Genomic DNA, 18,408 nt, shown 5'->3' with positions numbered 1-18,408 from the left:
CGGCTAGATAAAGACAGCAAGTTCATCTTGATCTATGGTTGAATTAGAATTGCAGTATATTAGCTGTCCCAACGTCCTGTCTGTCTGTCTGTCTGTCTGTTCCAGTGAGGGGTGACAAAAGTGTGCAAGTGACATTCAAAACAGCCCGAAGACTGGTCAGACCAGTGAACTCTTGTTTTTGAGACTCGTCCTGTCATGGCGCATTCCGCACGGGACCGCACCTAACGCAAATACTGAGGCGGCACGCAGCACAATAGGTGTACTGTGTGTTGGAACGGGACGGTCTGAAAACACGCCACTTTGATACAGCTACAACCGAAAGTAGATTTTTTTTGTTATCGTAGCAGGTTAGAAGAATTTACACAGCAGGTTTGGAGAAGAAACGTATCATGTTCGGAAAATTAGGTTACGGTTAGGAAAAGAGTTAAGGTTTGCGAAATTCTTTCCTAACATGCTACGAAATGCACTTCCGGTGAAGTACCGTGTTTTAGGGAGTCCCGTGTTGGAACAACTTTTACATGTCAAAGAGTTCCAGAGTAGGTGGTGATTTATGACTTGCCAATGTTTCTTTACGCATCGCTAATGAAGAGCACTAAAATCGGATAAACTCATGGTACCCATATGAATGGCCTAATACAGACAAAAAAATACCACAAAACACTTTTCCTAAAGCCAAAGGTATTAAACCAATCATTCTCTCAACCGGTAAACTGTCTGTAACATTTCCCGACGTTAAAACACGCCTGGATAGACTTTGGTCGGCCCCATGGCCCCATGGCTGTCGAGGCTACAGGACGTTTTTTTCTTTGTTGTTTTCTTCTTTGTGTACGTGAGACTCGAGCCTCGGGTGTTATGTAACCGCTCAATCTCAGTTTCAATCACACAATGTTTCTCACGCGAATATCAGCGGGCGGTTCCATAGTGATAAGAGCTGCGGCACCGGACAAGGACGCAGGTTTTCCCCTCCAGTTGCAGAAGAGGGAACGTCCAGATTTGGGGAAGGACCGATCATAAACTCGCGTCATGGGTAAGTCTCAACGGTGAGATAGTGCATTTACAATATCTCTGCTTTCAGGTACTTTGGTTTATATCTCATTATCCTGCTGGCTTGTTCAGCTGAATTTAAAGTTGTCATGCATTTGTCCAGTGTTTGAGTAAATAGCCAACAAGTGGTGTGATTTTGTGCTGATGCCTTAGTACTTTGTGTTGCTATACTGCGTAAGATTTATGCAAACGCTATAATGACAAAACCACTCCGTTTTTTTATTCATTAGAGCAGATTATTGTGATCAGCATTATTGAACTTGGACAGCTTTATACAATAGTTCCGTTGTAGTTTAACAAACACAATGAATGTATTGTCAGTTGTGGAAACAGTCAAATATACCTTAATAGAAAATGAGTCATGTAAAATTGAAATGTCACCACTAAATTACTACTTGAAAAAGTTTAAAGTATTTTGTTTTAAATATACTTAAGTTTCAAAAGTATATGTAATTGCTAAAAAAAAAAAATAATAATAATACTTAATTATCAAAAGTAAAAAGTATAAATAATTTTAAACATCCTCCTATTTTCTTAGTTTTTTTATTTACAGATAGTCTTGACGTGAGCCCCTGGCTATCTACAGTGAGGGGAAAAAGTATTCGATCCCCTGCTGATTTTGCGCGTTTGCCCAATGACAAAGAAATGACCAGTCTGTAATTTTAATGGTAGGTTTATTTGAACAGCGAGAGACAGAATAACAACAAAAATATCAAGAAAAATGCATGTTAAAAATGTTGAATAAATTGATTTGCATTTTAATGAGGGAAATATGTATTTGACCATCTGTCAATCAGAATGATTTCTGGGTCCCAGGTGTCTTTTACCTTTATACAGGTAAAAGGTAAAAAAGACACATGTCCACAGAAGCAATCAATCAATCAGATTCCAAACTCTCCACCATGGCCAAGACCAAAGAGCTCTCCAAGGATGTCAGGGACAAGACTGTAGACCTACACAAGGCTGGAATGGACTACAGACCATCGCCAAGCAGCTTGGTGAGAAGGTGACAACAGTTGGTGCGATTATTAAACACAAAAGAACTGTCAATCTCCCTCAGCCTGGGGCTCCATGCAAGATCTCACCCTAGAACTCCCTAGAAAGGCCAAAACCTAGGAAGAAACCTAGAGAGGAACCAGGCTATGTGGGGTGGCCAGTCCTCTTCTGGCTGTGCCGGGTGGAGATTATAACAGAACATGGCCAAGATATTCAAATGTTCATAAATGACCAGCATGGTCAAATAATAATAATCACAGTAGTTGTCGAGGGTGCAGCAACCTCAGGAGTAAATGTCAGTTGGCTTTTCATAGCCGATCATCCAGAGTATCTCTACCACTCCTGCTGTCTCTAGAGAGTTGAAAACAGCAGGTCTGGGACAGGTAGCATGTCCGGTGAACAGGTCAGGGTTCCATAGCCGCAGGCAGAACAGTTAACTGGAGCAGCAGCACGGCCAGCAAGGAGTCATCATGCCAGGTAGTCCTGGGGCATGGTCCTAGTGCTTAGGTCCTCTGAGAGAGAGAAAGACAGAGAGAATTAGAGAGAACATACTTAAATTCACACAGGACACCGGATAAGACAGGAGAAGTACTCCAGATATATAACTGACCCTAGCCCCCGACACATAAACTACTGCAGCATAAATACTGGAGGCTGAGACAGGAGGGGTCAGGAGACATTGTGGCCCCATCTGATGATACCCCCAGACAGGGCCAAACAGGCAGGATATTACCCCACCCACTTTGCCAAAGCACAGCCCCCCACACCACTAGAGGGATATCTTCAACCACCAACTTACCATCCTGAGACAAGGCCGAGTATAGCCCACAAAGATCTCCGCCATGGAGATGGAAACATTATGCTTTGAGGGTGTTTTTCTGTTAATTAAGGGGACAGGACAACTTCACCGCATCAAAGGGACGATGGACGGGGCCATGTACCGTCAAATCTTGGGTGAGAACCTCCGTCCCTCGGCCAGGGCATTGAGAATGGGTCGTGGATGGGTATTCCAGCATGACAATGACCCAAAACACACGGCCAAGGCAACAAAGGAGTGGCTCAAGAAGAAGCACATTAAGGTCCTGGAGTGGCCTAGCCAGTCTCCAGACCATAATCCCATAGAAAATCTGTGGAGGGAGCTGAAGGTTCGAGTTGCCAAACGTCAGCCTCGAAACCTTAATGACTTGGAGAAGATCTGCAAAGAGGAGTGGGACAAAATCCCTCCTGAGATGTGTGCAAACCTGATGGCCAACTACAAGAAATGCCTGACCTCTCTGATTGCCAACAAGGGTTTTGCCACCAAGTACCGAGTCATGTTTTGCAGAGGGGGTCAAATACTTATTTCCCTCATTTAAAATGCAAATCAATTTATAACATTTTTGACATGTGTTTTTCTGGATGTTTTTGTTGTTCTGTCTCTCACTGTTCTAATAAACCTTCCATTAAAATTATAGACTGATCATTTCATTGTCATTGGGCAAATGTACAAAATCAATGTGTCCTGTTGAGAGGACTGGGGCTGGGAAACACTGTCCTATAAAGTGCACTACCCTATGGACCCTGGTCAACAGTAGTGCACTACACTATTGGACCCTGGTCAACAGTAGTGCACTACCCTATGGACCCTGGTCAACAGTAGTGCACTACACTATTGGACCCTGGTCAACAGTAGTGCACTACCCTATGGACCCTGGTCAACAGTAGTGCACTACACTATTGGACCCTGGTCAACAGTAGTGCACTACCCTATGGACCCTGGTCAACAGTAGTGCACTACACTATTGGACCCTGGTCAACAGTAGTGCACTACACTATGGACCCTGGTCAACAGTAGTGCACTACACTATGGACCCTGGTCAACAGTAGTGCACTACATGGACCCTATAGTGGACCCTGGTCAACAGTAGTGCACTACCTGGTCATTGTAGTGCACCCTGGGTCAACAGTAGTGCACTACCCTATGGACCCTGGTCAACTGTAGTGCACTACCCTATGGACCCTGGTCAACAGTAGTGCACTACACTATTGGACCCTGGTCAACAGTAGTGCACTACACTATTGGACCCTGGTCAACAGTAGTGCACTACCCTATGAACCCTGGTCAACAGTAGTGCACTACACTATTGGACCCTGGTCAACAGTAGTGCACTACCCTATGGACCCTGGTCAACAGTAGTGCACTACACTATTGGACCCTGGTCAACAGTAGTGCACTACCCTATGAACCCTGGTCAACAGTAGTGCACTACACTATTGGACCCTGGTCAACAGTAGTGCACTACACTATTGGACCCTGGTCAACAGTAGTACACCCTACACTAGTGCACTGACCCTGGTCAACAGTAGTGCACTACCCTATGAACCCTGGTCAACAGTAGTGCACTACACTATTGACCCTGGTCAACAGTAGTGCACTACACTATTGGACCCTGGTCAACAGTAGTGCACTACCCTATGGACCCTGGTCAACAGTAGTGCACTACCCTATTGGACCCTGGTCAACAGTAGTGCACTACCCTATGAACCCTGGTCAACAGTAGTGCACTACCCTATGGGCCCTGGTCAACAGTAGTGCACTACCCTATGGACCCTGGTCAACAGTAGTGCACTACCCTATGGACCCTGGTCAACAGTAGTGCACTACCCTATGGACCCTGGTCAACAGTAGTGCACTACCCTATGGACCCTGGTCAACAGTAGTGCACTACCCTATGAACCCTGGTCAACAGTAGTGCACTAGGTCAACAGTGTGCACTACCCTATGGACCCTGGTCAACAGTAGTGCACTACCCTATGGACCCTGGTCAACAGTAGTGCACTACCCTATGGACCCTGGTCAACAGTAGTGCACTACCCTATGGACCCTGGTCAACAGTAGTACTACACTATTGACCCTGGTCAACAGTAGTGCACTACCCTATGAACCCTGGTCAACAGTAGTGCACTACCCTATGAACCCTGGTCAACAGTAGTGCACTACCCCCCTGGTCAACAGTGGACCCTGGTCAACAGTAGTGCACTACCCTATGACCCTGGTCAACAGTAGTGCACTACCCTATGAACCCTGGTCAACAGTAGTGCACTACACTATTGGACCCTGGTCAACAGTAGTGCACTACCCTATGAACCCTGGTCAACAGTAGTGCACTACACTATTGGACCCTGGTCAACAGTAGTGCACTACCCTATGAACCCTGGTCAACAGTAGTGCACTACCCTATGGACCCTGGTCAACAGTAGTGCACTACCCTATGAACCCTGGTCAACAGTAGTGCACTACACTATTGGACCCTGGTCAACAGTAGTGCACTACCCTATGAACCCTGGTCAACAGTAGTGCACTACCCTATGGGCCCTGGTCAACAGTAGTGCACTACCCTATGAACCCTGGTCAACAGTAGTGCACTACCCTATTGGACCCTGGTCAACAGTAGTGCACTACCCTATTGGACCCTGGTCAACAGTAGTGCACTACCCTATGAACCCTGGTCAACAGTAGTGCACGATAAAGGGAATGGGGTGCCATGTGGAACACAGTCACAGTAATAATACAGTAATATGTTCTTAGAAAAGAAGGTTCTATCTAGAACCAAAAAGGGGTTTTCAGCTGTTCCCACAGAATAACCCTTTTGAAGAAAAAAAAAACATTTTGGGTTCAGGGTAGAACTCTTTTTGGTTCCGGGTAGAACTCTTTTTGGTTCCGGGTAGAACTCTTTTTGGTTCCGGGTGGACCTCTTTTGGGTTCCAAAAGGGTTCTACCTGTAACCAAAAAGGGCTCTCCTACGGCGACAGCCACAGAACCCTTTTTTCCAAAGATGTAGTAAAAACCAGATGATAACACATTCATAATGAAAGGTAACTTGATGTGCAGTTTTGTTTTAGGGAAACAATTATGACTGATCCATCCACCACCTTATCATACGTGTGTGTGTGTGTGTGTGTGTGTGTGTGTGTGTGTGTGTGTGTGTGTGTGTGTGTGTGTGTGTGTGTGTGTGTGTGTGTGTGTGTGTGTGTGTGTGTGTGTGTGTGTGTGTGTGTGTGTGTGTGTGTGTGTGTGTGCCAGCTCAGAAGACAGTGCTGATTGTGTACGCCCATCAGAGTGGGGGTCCTTTAACTCGGCAGCGAAGGATGTTGCCGTGGAAGCCCTCGGACAGCAGGGCTACAAGGTTGTTGTGTCTGACCTTTACGCCATGAACTTCAGAGCCTCCGCCCAATGGAGGATATCACAGGTACACACACAGGCACACACACACACACACAGGCTCACACACACACGCACACACATGCTCACACACGCCAACACACGTGCCAAACAAACTACACACGCGCTTGACGTTACTGCTGTTCTGTCTCTTTGCCAGGTGAGGTGAAGAACCCGGAGCACTTCAAGTACGGAGAGGAGACCATGCATGCCTGGAAGGAGGGTCGACTCAGTGATGACATCATAGCTGAGCATCGGAAAGTGGAGGCGGCGGAGCTAGTCATCTTCCAGGTCAGATGTCACACACTCTTCCCAATCCCTCTCTCCCCCCTCCCTCTCTCTCCCCCTCCCTCTCTCTCCCCCCTCCCTCTCTCTCCCCCTCCCTCTCTCTCCCCCTCCCTCTCTCTCCCCCTCCCTCCTCCCCCCCCTCTCCCCCTCCCTCTCCTCCCCTCACTCCCCTCCCTCTCTCCCCCTCCCTCTCTCCCCCCCCCTCTCTCTCCCCCCTCCCTCTCTCCCCCTCCCTCTCTCTCCCTCTCTCTTCTCTCTTCCTCCCCCTCTCTCCCCTTCCCTCTCTTCCTCCCCCTCTCTCTCTTTCCCTCTTTCTCTCTCTCTTTCCCCCTTTCCCTCTCTTTCCCCTCTCTCTCTTTCTGTCTCCCTCCCCTCCCCAACCTCTCTCTCTGTCTCATCTTCGACTGTGCCCTGCTGCGTTTAAATTCTCCACCTTTCTCCCCAAAGTATTTAAGCCTACACTCCCCATCATAGTTTAACAATCATTGTATTGTTGTAGATGGAGTGTCAACTATCTCTCTCTCTCCCCATCAGTTCCCTATGTACTGGTTCAGCGTTCCAGCCATCATGAAGGGCTGGATAGACAGAGTCCTGACTCAAGGCTTTGCCTTCTCGCTGCAGAAGATGTACAACAATGGAATATTCAAGGTTTGACCTTTTGACCCTTCTGTTCATGTCTTTAGTTCCAGTAGCCTGTGTTCGTGTCATACCCATTGACAATGAGCAGGAAGAGTTCATGCCATGTATTGGCCCGACTCAGGAGGTTTTGATGTAAATGCAATGCTCCCACCTAATCATGTCCCCACTTGTGACTGAAAACAAGGGTAGAGATGCCAATTGAAAAGCTCTCTGTTAAAAACGTAGACAGCTGGCTATATGACATAAAATGCTGTGTAAAATAGCTATAAAGGTGCATTAACTGTAAAGCTATCAGTCACTAGTGGAAACATTTACAACTGAAATTAAGTTACATTATCTTTGTTTATGTATTTTACCTCAGACAATCTTGTAGTAAGTTTGCTAGCTAGAACTCCTAGTAGTTTATGCTAACTAGCTTGCTGGCTAGCATTAACTGCTAGTGAATTTGCTAGCTAGCAAGTTAACATAAACTAGCGCTAACTGGGCTAGTCATTGTCTAAATGACAGGTAGAACCACATTCATAACCATAAAGGGGTAACTAGCCCCCAACACGCTCAATCAACATCTTATTACTTTACAAAAAAATGATCTACATTTTTCTCTCTAAACAAATGGATTATTTAAGGCGTTCTCATATATATATATATATATATATATAATATATATAAACCAGAGATCTAACTTACTTGGAATATATCTACAACTTTTTCAACATTTCAAAAAAATTTGATCAATTTACCACAATCGTTTTGTTGAATTGTCTCAAAAGTGTGATGACATTGAGGACATTTATTTTGTTCAGCAAGAACAGTGACAGCCTGAGAAAGTGTTGCGAAAATAATTTAGTGACATCTTGTGGTCTTTATGTGAATTACAGCTAGTTACCCCCTACTACCCTACACAGTTTTAAAATAGCCATAATGTAGGGGGTCCACCACTCTGCGTAAAGTGGGTAAACACGCGCGTTGGTGATTAAATGTAACTTCCATATGCTATAAAATACATTTTACCAAGACAAATATGATTCTTCATGTTCTGAATGGTTAATCAAAGCGGAATGAAGTCGGGATCTGCAATTAAATAGCAGTGGGCACTCATTTCCTGATTCCGTTTAGTTCTAGTTAATATACCGCTAGTTTGCGTTACTGCGTGACAGTAGGATGTTCTAGATTACACAGATTGAATGTGCGCCTAATGCTATTCTCTAACATCGTCTAGTCTAGCTGACCTAATGCTATTCTCTAACATGGTCTAGTCTAGCTGACCTAATGCTATTCTCTAACATCGTCTAGTCTAGCTGACCTAATGCTATTCTCTAACATCCTCTAGTCTAGCTGACCTAATGCTATTCTCTAACATGGTCTAGTCTAGCTGACCTAATGCTATTCTCTAACATCGTCTAGTCTAGCTGACCTAATGCTATTCTCTAACATCGTTTAGTCTAGCTGACCTAATGCTATTCTCTAACATCGTCTAGTCTAGCTGACCTAATGCTATTCTCTAACATCGTCAAGTCTAGCTGACCTAATGCTATTCTCTAACATCGTCTAGTCTAGCTGACCTAATGCTATTCTCTAACATCCTCTAGTCTAACTGACCTAATGCTATTCTCTAACATCGTCTAGTCTAGCTGACCTAATGCTATTCTCTAACATCGTCTAGTCTAGCTGACCTAATGCTATTCTCTGGCTACTCTGAGTCTAGAGTTCCTACGTGTGTTCTTTGAACATCGTCTAGTCTAGCTGACCTAATGCTATTCTCTAACATGGTCTAGTCTAGCTGACCTAATGCTATTCTCTAACATCGTCTAGTCTAGCTGACCTAATGCTATTCTCTAACATCGTCTAGCTGACCTCTAACATCGCTATTGACTAACATGCTATTCTCTAACATGACTGACAATGCTATTCTCTAACATCGTCTAGTCTAGCTGACCTAATGCTATTCTCTAACATCGTCTAGTCTAACTGACCTAATGCTATTCTCTAACATCCTCTAGTCTAGCTGACCTAATGCTATTCTCTAACATCCTCTAGTCTAGCTGACCTAATGCTATTCTCTAACATCCTCTAGTCTAGCTGACCTAATGCTATTCTCTAACATCCTCTAGTCTAGCTGACCTAATGCTATTCTCTAACATCCTCTAGTCTAGCTGACCTAATGCTATTCTCTAACATCCTCTAGTCTAGCTGACCTAATGCTATTCTCTAACATCCTCTAGTCTAGCTGACCTAATGCTATTCTCTAACATCCTCTAGTCTAGCTGACCTAATGCTATTCTCTAACATCCTCTAGTCTAACTGACCTAATGCTATTCTCTAACATCCTCTAGTCTAGCTGACCTAATGCTATTCTCTAACATCCTCTAGTCTAGCTGACCTAATGCTATTCTCTAACATCCTCTAGTCTAGCTGACCTAATGCTATTCTCTAACATCGTCTAGTCTAACTGACCTAATGCTATTCTCTAACATCCTCTAGTCTAGCTGACCTAATGCTATTCTCTAACATCGTCTAGTCTAGCTGACCTAATGCTATTCTCTAACATCGTCTAGTCTAGCTGACCTAATGCTATTCTCTAACATCCTCTAGTCTAGCTGACCTAATGCTATTCTCTAACATCCTCTAGTCTAGCTGACCTAATGCTATTCTCTAACATCGTCTAGTCTAGCTGACCTAATGCTATTCTCTAACATCGTCTAGTCTAATGCTATTCTGACCTAATGCTATTCTCTAACATCCTCTAGTCTAGCTGACCTAATGCTATTCTCTAACATCCTCTAGTCTAACTGACCTAATGTCTAACATCTTCTAGTCTAGCTGACCTAATGCTATTCTCTAACATCCTCTAGTCTAGCTGACCTAATGCTATTCTCTAACATCTGTCTACTGACCTAATGCTATTCTCTAACATCCTCTAGTCTAGCTGACTGACCTAATGCTATTCTCTAACATCGTCTAGTCTAGCTGACATAATGCTATTCTCTAACATCGTCTAGTCTAGCTGACCTAATGCTATTCTCTAACATCCTCTAGTCTAGCTGACCTAATGCTATTCTCTAACATCCTCTAGTCTAGCTGACCTAATGCTATTCTCTAACATCCTCTAGTCTAGCTGACCTAATGCTATTCTCTAACATCCTCTAGTCTAGCTGACCTAATGCTATTCTCTAACATCCTCTAGTCTAGCTGACCTAATGCTATTCTCTAACATCCTCTAGTCTAGCTGACCTAATGCTATTCTCTAACATCCTCTAGTCTAGCTGACCTAATGCTATTCTCTAACATCCTCTAGTCTAGCTGACCTAATGCTATTCTCTAACATCGTCTAGTCTAGCTGACCTAATGCTATTCTCTAACATCCTCTAGTCTAGCTGACCTAATGCTATTCTCTAACATCCTCTAGTCTAGCTGACCTAATGCTATTCTCTAACATCCTCTAGTCTAACTGACCTAATGCTATTCTCTAACATCCTCTAGTCTAGCTGACCTAATGCTATTCTCTAACATCCTCTAGTCTAGCTGACCTAATGCTATTCTCTAACATCCTCTAGTCTAGCTGACCTAATGCTATTCTCTAACATCCTCTAGTCTAGCTGACCTAATGCTATTCTCTAACATCCTCTAGTCTAGCTGACCTAATGCTATTCTCTAACATCCTCTAGTCTAGCTGACCTAATGCTATTCTCTAACATCCTCTAGTCTAGCTGACCTAATGCTATTCTCTAACATCCTCTAGTCTAGCTGACCTAATGCTATTCTCTAACATCCTCTAGTCTAGCTGACCTAATGCTATTCTCTAACATCCTCTAGTCTAGCTGACCTAATGCTATTCTCTAACATCCTCTAGTCTAACTGACCTAATGCTATTCTCTAACATCCTCTAGTCTAGCTGACCTAATGCTATTCTCTAACATCCTCTAGTCTAGCTGACCTAATGCTATTCTCTAACATCCTCTAGTCTAATGCTGACATCTAATGCTATTCTCTAACATCCTCTAGTCTAACTGACCTAATGCTATTCTCTAACATCCTCTAGTCTAGCTGACCTAATGCTATTCTCTAACATCTAGCTGACCTAATGCTCTCTAGTCTAACTGACCTAATGCTATTCTCTAACATCCTCTAGTCTAGCTGACCTAATGCTATTCTCTAACATCCTCTAGTCTAGCTGACCTAATGCTATTCTCTAACATCGTCTAGTCTAGCTGACCTAATGCTATTCTCTAACATCCTCTAGTCTAACTGACCTAATGCTATTCTCTAACATCCTCTAGTCTAGCTGACCTAATGCTATTCTCTAACATCGTCTAGTCTAGCTGACCTAATGCTATTCTCTAACATCGTCTAGTCTAGCTGACCTAATGCTATTCTCTAACATCGTCTAGTCTAGCTGACCTAATGCTATTCTCTAACATCGTCTAGTCTAGCTGACCTAATGCTATTCTCTAACATCGTCTAGTCTAGCTGACCTAATGCTATTCTCTAACATCCTCTAGTCTAGCTGACCTAATGCTATTCTCTAACATCCTCTAGTCTAGCTGACCTAATGCTATTCTCTAACATCCTCTAGTCTAGCTGACCTAATGCTATTCTCTAACATCCTCTAGTCTAACTGACCTAATGCTATTCTCTAACATCCTCTAGTCTAGCTGACCTAATGCTATTCTCTAACATCCTCTAGTCTAACTGACCTAATGCTATTCTCTAACATCGTCTAGTCTAGCTGACCTAATGCTATTCTCTAACATCCTCTAGTCTAGTCTGCTAGTCTGACCTAATGCTATTCTCTCCTCTAACATCGCTCTAGTCTAGCTGACCTAATGCTATTCTCTAACATCCTCTAGTCTAGCTGACCTAATGCTATTCTCTAACATCCTCTAGTCTAGCTGACCTAATGCTATTCTCTAACATCCTCTAGTCTAGCTGACCTAATGCTATTCTCTAACATCCTCTAGTCTAGCTGACCTAATGCTATTCTCTAACATCGTCTAACTGACCTAGTCTAGTCTGACCTAATGCTATTCTCTAACATCCTCTAGTCTAGCTGACCTAATGCTATTCTCTAACATCGTCTAGTCTAGCTGACCTAATGCTATTCTCTAACATCCTCTAGTCTAACTGACCTAATGCTATTCTCTAACATCGTTTAGTCTAGCTGACCTAATGCTATTCTCTAACATCGTCTAGTCTAGCTGACCTAATGCTATTCTCTAACATCGTCTAGTCTAGCTGACCTAATGCTATTCTCTAACATCCTCTAGTCTAACTGACCTAATGCTATTCTCTAACATCCTCTAGTCTAGCTGACCTAATGCTATTCTCTAACATCCTCTAGTCTAACTGACCTAATGCTATTCTCTAACATCCTCTAGTCTAGCTGACCTAATGCTATTCTCTAACATCGTCTAGTCTAACTGACCTAATGCTATTCTCTAACATCCTCTAGTCTAACTGACCTAATGCTATTCTCTAACATCCTCTAGTCTAGCTGACCTAATGCTATTCTCTAACATCCTCTAGTCTAACTGACATCTAATACTATTCTCTAACATCCTCTAGTCTAGCTGACCTAATGCTATTCTCTAACATCCTCTAGTCTAGCTGACCTAATGCTATTCTCTAACATCCTCTAGTCTAGCTGACCTAATGCTATTCTCTAACATCCTCTAGTCTAACTGACCTAATGCTATTCTCTAACATCGTCTAGTCTAGCTGACCTAATGCTATTCTCTAACATCCTCTAGTCTAGCTGACCTAATGCTATTCTCTAACATCCTCTAGTCTAGCTGACCTAATGCTATTCTCTAACATCCTCTAGTCTAACTGACCTAATGCTATTCTCTAACATCCTCTAGTCTAACTGACCTAATGCTATTCTCTAACATCCTCTAGTCTAGCTGACCTAACATCCTCTATTCTCTAACATGACCTAATGCTATTCTAACATCCTCTAGCTGACCTAATGCTATTCTCTAACATCGTGCTAGTCTAGCTGACCTAATGCTATTCTCTAACATCCTCTAGTCTAGCTGACCTAATGCTATTCTCTAACATCCTCTAGTCTAGCTGACCTAATGCTATTCTCTAACATCCTCTAGTCTAGCTGACCTAATGCTATTCTCTAACATCCTCTAGTCTAGTGACCTAATGCTGACATCTAATGACCTAATGCTATTCTCTAACATCCTCTAGTCTAGCTGACCTAATGCTATTCTCTAACATCCTCTAGTCTAGCTGACCTAATGCTATTCTCTAACATCCTCTAGTCTAACTGACCTAATGCTATTCTCTAACATCCTCTAGTCTAACTGACCTAATGCTATTCTCTAACATCCTCTAGTCTAACTGACCTAATGCTATTCTCTAACATCCTCTAGTCTAGCTGACCTAATGCTATTCTCTAACATCCTCTAGTCTAGCTGACCTAATGCTATTCTCTAACATCCTCTAGTCTAACTGACCTAATGCTATTCTCTAACATCGTCTAGTCTAGCTGACCTAATGCTATTCTCTAACATCCTCTAGTCTAGACCTAATGCTATTCTAACATGCTCTAGTCTATAATCTTCTCTAACATCCTCTAGTCTAGCTGACCTAATGCTATTCTCTAACATCCTCTAGTCTAACTGACCTAATGCTATTCTCTAACATCCTCTAGTCTAACTGACCTAATGCTATTCTCTAACATCCTCTAGTCTAACTGACCTAATGCTATTCTCTAACATCCTAGTCTAACTGACCTAATGCTATTCTCTAACATCCTCTAGTCTAACTGACCTAATGCTATTCTCTAACATCCTCTAGTCTAGCTGACCTAATGCTATTCTCTAACATCCTCTAGTCTAGCTGACCTAATGCTATTCTCTAACATCCTCTAGTCTAGCTGACCTAATGCTATTCTCTAACATCCTCTAGTCTAACTGACCTAATCCTCTAGTCTATGACCTAATGCTATTCTAACATCCTAGCTAGTCTAACATCCTCTAGTCTAGCTGACCTAATGCTATTCTCTAACATCCTCTAGTCTAACTGACCTAATGCTATTCTCTAACATCCTCTAGTCTAACTGACCTAATGCTATTCTCTAACATCCTCTAGTCTAGCTGACCTAATGCTATTCTCTAACATCCTCTAGTCTAACTGACCTAATGCTATTCTCTAACATCCTCTAGTCTAGCTGACCTAATGCTATTCTCTAACATCCTCTAGTCTAACTGACCTAATGCTATTCTCTAACATCCTCTAGTCTAACTGACCTAATGCTATTCTCTAACATCCTCTAGTCTAACTGACCTAATGCTATTCTCTAACATCCTCTAGTCTAAACTGACCTAATGCTATTCTCTAACATCCTCTAGTCTAACTGACCTAATGCTATTCTCTAACATCCTCTAGTCTAACTGACCTAATGCTATTCTCTAACATCCTCTAGTCTAACTGACCTAATGCTATTCTCTAACATCCTCTAGTCTAACTGACCTAATGCTATTCTCTAACATCCTCTAGTCTAACTGACCTAATGCTATTCTCTAACATCGTCTAGTCTAACTGACCTAATGCTATTCTCTAACATCCTCTAGTCTAACTGACCTAATGCTATTCCCTGATTTTTCACCACTTTTTTTCTCTAGCCTCAATTGATTTAATCACCCTGATTTTGTCCAACATCATCCTACAAGGGTAAAACAACATCCTACAAGGGTAAAACAACATCCTACAAGGGTAAAAACAACATCCTACAAGGGTAAAAACAACATCCTACAAGGGTAAAAACAACATCCTACAAGGGTAAAACAACATCCTACAAGGGTAAAAACAACATCCTACAAGGGTAAAACAACATCCTACAAGGGTAAAAACAACATCCTACAAGGGTAAAAACAACATCCTACAAGGGTAAAAACAACATCCCTACAAGGGTAAAAACAACATCCTACAAGGGTAAAACAACATCCTACAAGGGTAAAAACAACATCCTACAAGGGTAAAAACAACATCCTCCTACAAGGGTAAAAAACATAAAAACAACATCCTACAAGGGTAAAACAACATCCTACAAGGGTAAAACAACATCCTACAAGGGTAAAACAACATCCTACAAGGGTAAAAACAACATCCTACAAGGGTAAAACAACATCCTACAAGGGTAAAAACAACATCCTACAAGGGTATCCTACAAGGGTAAAAACAACATCCTACAAGGGTAAAAACAACATCCTACAAGGGTAAAAACAACATCCTACAAGGGTAAAAACAACATCCTACAAGGGTAAAAACAACATCCTACAAGGGTAAAACAACATCCTACAAGGGTAAAACATCATCCTACAAGGGTAAAACATCATCCTACAAGGGTAAAACAACATCCTACAAGGGTAAAACAACATCCTCCTACAAGGGTAAAAACAACATCCTACAAGGGTAAAAACAACATCCTACAAGGGTAAAAACAACATCCTACAAGGGTAAAAACAACATCCTACAAGGGTAAAAACAACATCCTACAAGGGTAAAAACAACATCCTACATGGGTAAAAACAACATCCTACAAGGGTAAAAACAACATCCTACAAGGGTAAAAACAACATCCTACAAGGGTAAAAACAACATCCTACAAGGGTAAAAACAACATCCTACAAGGGTAAAAACAACATCCTACAAGGGTAAAAACAACATCCTACAAGGGTAAAAACAACATCCTACATGGGTAAAAACAACATCCTACAAGGGTAAAAACATCATCCTACATGGGTAAAAACAACATCCTACAAGGGTAAAAAAAAACACATTTTGAACAGATTATGACAGAGACATGAGGTTTGGACCATTGGTTTTTGTTTGAGCATTACCTACACAATTAATATAGTATTTTACCCATTGGTCAAAAGATGAGTTTTTGTTTGGACAATCTACCTTATGAAATGACCCACTGCTCTTATTCAGTTCAGGCTATATTGCTTCTAGGTTAAGGGTAAATGGTGTTTTGGTGGAATGAAGAGGGCCTCTGTGTTTGTTGGGAGTTACACTTCATACTCTTCATCATTTTACAGGACAAGAAAGCCATGTTGTCGTTCAGCACTGGGTCAATGCAGACTATGTACCGCCCTGACGGCCTCAACGGAGACATTAACGTCACACTGTGGCCCCTACAGGTAACGCAGGAAGACAGCCAGGGGGAAGAGTTAAGATGTGACACACAAACATATTTTTTATGCTTCAAGGTTACCAAGTATTACCAATACCAAGTATTTCCAATGTGTTTCATTTAGTTTTGGATTTGCATTTTTTGGGGGGTCTATTTCATTGGTTCCATTGTAGCATATTGTGCAAACTAAACCAAGCGCAGTTTCAAGTATTTGCTACATGTATTTGACCCAGACTCCTCTCCTCTCTCCTCCACGTCCCTCCATCCTTCCAGAACGGCGTGCTTCACTTCTGTGGGTTCCAGGTGCTAGCCCCCCAGGTGTTCTGGTGTCCGGGACACAGCCCCCCCGCGAATCGGACAGCCATGCTGGATGGCTGGAGGGCCAGGCTGAAGACCCTGCTGGTCGAGCGACCCCTGACTTTTGCCCCCAGCGAGATGTTTGACCTGACCTTCCCCGGGGGCTTCGTGCTGCGGCCGGAGGTCAGGGAGGAGCAGAGCACCCGCCCCCACGGCATCACCACCGGACACCACCTGGGGAAACCCCTCCCCCCTGACAACCAACTGAAGGCTGATGACCCCTCCCCCCTGACAACCAGCTGAAGGCTGATGACCCCTCCCCCCTGACAACCAGCTGAAGGCTGATGACCCCTCCCCCCTGACAACCAGCTGAAGACTGATGACCCCTCTCCCCTGACAACCAGCTGAAGGCTGATGACCCCTCCCCTGACAACCAGCTGAAGTCTGATGACCCTTGGATAATGATTTCTCCAATAGAACCCAGAGAGTGTTCTTCAGTGGAAGCTTCTCTAACATCAGATATGTAAAGTGCGGTGTCCCTCAGGGTAGTTGCCTTGGGCCAGTTACTCTTCTCTATTTTTACAAATGATTTGCCACTGGTCTTAAACACAAAGCTAGAATGACTACGTATGCAGATGATTCCACACGCTACACATTAGTATCAGGTGTTTAGTAATAAAAACATTCTCTAAGACCTAAACCTCAGCTAGAGTTGTGTATAAAGGGTGTGACCGTTGAGGAAGCTAAATTCATACTTATAAACTGGGTGCTTCGAGCCCTGAATGCTGATTGGCTAACAGCCGTGGTATACCACGGATATGACAAAAAATGTATTTGGACTCTTCTAATTACGTTGGTAACCAGTTTATAATAGCAATAATGCACCTCGGGGGGTTGTGGTAAATGGCCAATATTCCACGGCTAAAAGCTGTATCCAGGAACTCCGCATTGCGTCGTGCTTAAGAACAGCCCTTAGCCGTCGTAAATTGTCCATAAACCACCACCCCACCCCCTCGCGCCTTATTGCTTAAGTATAACAGTGGATGGTCGGTTATTATGGTCAAATCAAATTGACAAAGTTGTTGTGAAGATGGGGAGAGGTATGTCTGTTATAAAAGATGTTCTGCGTTTTTGAAACATCAATAAACTGCACTAGTTGTTCAGACTCTGGTCTTGTCTCATGTTGATTACTGTCCGGTAATATGGTCAGGTGGAGCAAAGGAGGAATTTAGCAAAGCTACCCTCTTAAAGGTGCTATCTAGAACCTAAAACCATTTAGAACCAAAGGAGAACCCTTTGAAGAACGCTTGTTGGTTCCAGGTAGAACTCTTTTGGTTCCAATAAGAACCTTTTCATAAAATGATTTCTACCTGGAACCAAAAAATTGTTTTCACATAGAACCAAAAAGGGTTCTCCTATGTGGACATTTGAAGAATGGTTTTGGAGCCCTATTTTCTAAGAGTGAACAGCTGTCTCAAAACAGAGCAGCACGCCTTGCCCTTAACTACACGTACAGAACTAACATCAACAACATGCATCCCAGTCTTTCCTGGTTGAGGGTTGACAAGAGATGAACTGCTTCTCTTCTGTTTGTTTTAATGATAAATACTACTGGAATGAACATTCCAGATTGTTTGCATAATCAAATAACACCCAGCAGAGACAACCCATACATAACCCACAAAGACATGCCACCAGGGGTCTCTTCACAGTCCCCAAGTCCAGAACTAATTCAAGGCTTTATACAGTTTTATACAGAGCTGTGATTGCATGGAACTCCCTTCCCTTTAAAAAA

At 42.9% G+C, this 18,408-nt stretch overlaps 1 long non-coding RNA gene and 1 pseudogene across 4 annotated transcripts; one reads left to right on the top strand and one right to left on the bottom strand.

Annotated features, from left to right (window-relative positions):
• Window positions 1-644: 644 nt before the first annotated feature.
• LOC127921345 (NAD(P)H dehydrogenase [quinone] 1-like) lies at window positions 645-17,783 on the top strand (annotated as a pseudogene).
• LOC127921346 (uncharacterized) lies at window positions 7,857-13,067 on the bottom strand. Of its 4 annotated transcripts, XR_008108785.1 has the most exons (9): window positions 12,741-13,067; window positions 12,221-12,553; window positions 11,641-11,899; window positions 11,419-11,492; window positions 11,345-11,381; window positions 10,178-10,547; window positions 9,105-9,844; window positions 8,546-8,656; window positions 7,857-8,397 (listed from the first exon to the last, which is right to left on the bottom strand). It is a non-coding gene; the product is annotated as an uncharacterized LOC127921346 (long non-coding RNA). The 4 variants fall into 4 exon arrangements; XR_008108783.1 differs by adding an exon at window positions 8,731-8,767 and having other exon boundaries at window positions 11,345-11,899; XR_008108782.1 differs by lacking the exon at window positions 8,546-8,656 and adding an exon at window positions 8,694-8,767 and having other exon boundaries at window positions 11,345-11,899.
• Window positions 17,784-18,408: the final 625 nt, after the last annotated feature.

This window comes from Oncorhynchus keta, unplaced genomic scaffold, assembly GCF_023373465.1.
Source record: "Oncorhynchus keta strain PuntledgeMale-10-30-2019 unplaced genomic scaffold, Oket_V2 Un_contig_2207_pilon_pilon, whole genome shotgun sequence".
In the NCBI taxonomy this organism is placed as follows: domain Eukaryota; kingdom Metazoa; phylum Chordata; class Actinopteri; order Salmoniformes; family Salmonidae; genus Oncorhynchus; species Oncorhynchus keta.
Note: the sequence above shows the minus strand (reverse complement) of the source record. Positions and strands in the feature narration are given on the sequence as shown.